The 3,364-nt window shown below is 36.1% G+C and overlaps 1 protein-coding gene across 5 annotated transcripts in view; it reads right to left on the minus strand.

Annotated features, from left to right (window-relative positions):
- The window catches only part of LOC107086469 (type I inositol 3,4-bisphosphate 4-phosphatase-like), a 53,420-nt gene that overhangs the window by 40,737 nt on the left and 9,319 nt on the right, over positions 1–3,364 (minus strand). For all 5 annotated transcript variants that reach the window (XM_015377432.1, XM_015377435.1, XM_015377434.1 and 2 more), the window contains exon 2: positions 592–688. The gene's annotated coding sequence lies outside the window, so the exon portion shown is untranslated. The remainder of the gene's footprint in view (positions 1–591; positions 689–3,364) is intronic.

The raw sequence follows: 3,364 nt of genomic DNA on the forward strand, positions 1-3,364 counted from the left end.
GACGGGACACAATTTTTTTCTGTGGGAGTGGGACGGGACAGGAGTGAAAATCCACTCCAGTGTCAGTCTCTATAACCCAGGGGTGGGCGATTTCAGTTCCTGAGGCCTGGTATATCCCGCAACTTTTAGATTTGTCCTTGGTCCAACACACCTGAATCAACTGGCTGAAAAACCTCCTCAGTAGGCTTAAAGTTCATCCAAAGTCCTCCTAATCATCTAATTACTTGATTCCAGTGTGCTCGACCAAAAAAACATCTCAAAACTGCAGGAACAGGAACATTCTGGGGGGCCGATTCTCAAAGCCGATATTCCTTTTTCTTCCTCCACTTACATGAGAAAAAAAGAAACTTTGATTAGCAAATCAAAACAAACCTTTTACAATTTTTGGCAAGTGGATGGAGTGGAAATGCATGGCTGCTAGACTAACTCATAAAGTTTAATCTGAAAGCTCCCGATTTCCCAGCAGAAGGAAGCGTTCTACTACGACGGCCTCTGTATCTGTTTATAACCTCTGCCTTTGGTTTCAACCTCAGGCACAAAAGCCAGATTCAGGGACAGACGATGCTGCTGACCATACATGGTGAAACTCACGTCTCAGTGCTTCCTCTCATCCAGCAGCCCTTTCTCTCACTGGAGAAACTGAGGAAGGCTGCAAACAGCCAGGGTTGGTTGTTTATTTTCGTTAAGCCTGTAAAACACAGAAGGAAACATGAGTGACAAATAATAACTCAGTTATTTGACAGTTAGTTAACAAATGTTAATTCTTTAGATAGATCCAGACACCTAAACTGGTTCTGTCTTTCAGCGCAAAACTGAATAGATTCGGCGTTAAACAAGCTTTAGCTCAGTCATTAGGCTGCAGAACTGGACTAAAAATGGAGGCATGAATAATTTCTTTATGGGGACGGAGCAGCTGTGGCCCTTTCACATGAAAATGAGCCTCAGACAGAAACACACACAGTGACGTAGCAAGCGTCTCGCACCATCGTTACTTCCTCCGCTTGTTACAGATGCTCTCAATGGGGCAAACAATGAGAAAATAACATTTCACAGATAGCTTTGCTCTAAAAAACTAACTTCCACTTTTCACTTTGGTTTGCCTAGAGTGCAACCACAGCATTAAACTCTTGTTTTTTTTATTCCCACAGGAATAATCATGTTATTAAGAATAAATAACTTCATTCTTTATTGATTCCTAATGAGAACAATCATTTAATTAAGTATTATTATTTTTTTTAAATCTACGTTTCATTTACTTCTTGGATTTGCACCATTGAATTATGATATATTTTTTTATTTCGGTCGATATAATTCCGATATATATATAAACCACATCAAAGCCTCAAAATTCTAAACAAACCTGTCAACATTTTTATGCCAAATCCATGAAACTCGTCCAACATAAAATTTTAGAAACTATTGTAAAAATAAACAACATTTCTTATATATATATATATAATTATAAAAGCAAACTTTTTTTCTTTTTGTGTTTATATTTTTCACGTTTGCAATATAGTTATTGATAATAGGACATAATCTCATGAATTAGTTAGTTTGGTTGAGCATTTAAATTTCCAGTTTAATTAAACATGAAATAACATAAATGCACACAAGTGCACAACAAAGTAATTTGAGTTTCACATCACAGACATTGGTCCCTTGAATGTTTTGTGGAAGTGCTTCATTAAATGCTCCACCAGGTAACTCGATATTTGCAGATTGTATTTCATTTGTCCTTTAATTATTGGGTTACAGAAAATTCAAACAGAAGTGGATAGAAGCTGCGTTACTATCAGTGTGCTTTTAAAATAAATTTCAGATGGCTGATAGTGGGCTGATTTCCAATATGGATATTGGATTGGTACATCCCTATCTATAACCTATCAAAACCAGAGAGTAAACCTATCAAAACTCAAAAAGGGAAAGAAAAATATAAGTCCCTTATGTCTCTGTACTATTAACCTCAGAAATAATTATTTTAATATAAGCTACAGCATTTACTTCTGCCATAAACCTTGGATTCTCTCTGTTATTCTGTGTTCACAGTGTTTGTTCCTTAATAGGAATGATTGATTAAACTACTGCTACCACTACCTTCATCTACTCTGCTTCTACTTGTTTTCAATAAACAGTACTTCTGGGTCTGTGCTTCAAAATGTAACTGTGTTTTGTCTGGTCATAGCCTTACATGAGCTAATGGTATTTTGCTACTATAGGCTTAGGGTGCTGGAGGACCAGCTTTTCCTCACTCTGCTACATACTTTGGGTGTATGTTGTATGTACATATGCATGTGTAAAAAAACAAAACAAAAAAAAAAACAGAGAGAAGATGTGGAAAGTAAGCGCAGCAGTGGTGCCAGTGCTAATTGGAGCACTGGGGGCTGAGACCCCCAAACTGGGAGAGTGGCTACAGCATATTCCAGGTAAAACATCAGAGGTCTCTGTCCAGAAGAGTGCAGTCTTAGGAACAGCTAAGATACTGCGCTTAACCCTCAGACTCCCAGGCCTCTGGTAGAGGACCCGAGCTTGAGGATGACACATACAGTACCACCCCACGTGAGGTGAGAAAATAGTTAGTTTATATAATATATGAATGGATGAATGGAGTTATTGAGGGAGCGATTGACTGAGCTACAGTATAGCTGCCTGTCCTGAAGAAAGTACATATGCACAATGACGATTATATTAGTCAATTCAATAACATGCTGCTGTTCTCTGATATTGCTTCTACTTTTCAAATATCCATTGATCTAAAAAATGTCCATAGCTGTACATTGGTTATTTATTCTCCAGGTGCATAGTATTTATATTGTTAAAACACTTTACAGCACAGTTTTTTATAATTTATATTTTAACTCTTCACTATTATGTTTTTCTCACACACTTTTCTAAAGGTCCACATTTGTGTGATCATTATTTTCTATAATCTTTCTGCTGCTGTGAACACCAGAATTTCCCCATTGCGGGACAATAAGGGGAATTTCTATTCTATTCTATTCTATTCTATTCTATTCTATTCTATTCTATTCTATTCTATTCTATTCTATCATAAAACAAAATATTTATTGTGTAAACAAAATAATTTAATCAATGATGATTAAAAACTGTGTTAATTGTAAGAAATTATATTTTTATTGTTACTTTTATTTTTTTCCATTGGGTTACTGACAAATTTGAAGAATATGATTAAATGTTGTTACCAAGAGATGTTTAGTGATATAAATCCTACTTCTTGGTGTAACTGATGTCTTGAAGAAGCTAATATAAGTGTGTATATTCCTAAAGTGTAATATTTCTGATGGTGGATCTATGACTGCTGTTGTAAGCAATCACAGCTATACAGTAGGGATGCACGATATAATCG

This window comes from Cyprinodon variegatus, unplaced genomic scaffold (assembly GCF_000732505.1).
Source record: "Cyprinodon variegatus isolate N-32 unplaced genomic scaffold, C_variegatus-1.0 Scaffold153, whole genome shotgun sequence".
Lineage (NCBI taxonomy): Eukaryota > Metazoa > Chordata > Actinopteri > Cyprinodontiformes > Cyprinodontidae > Cyprinodon > Cyprinodon variegatus.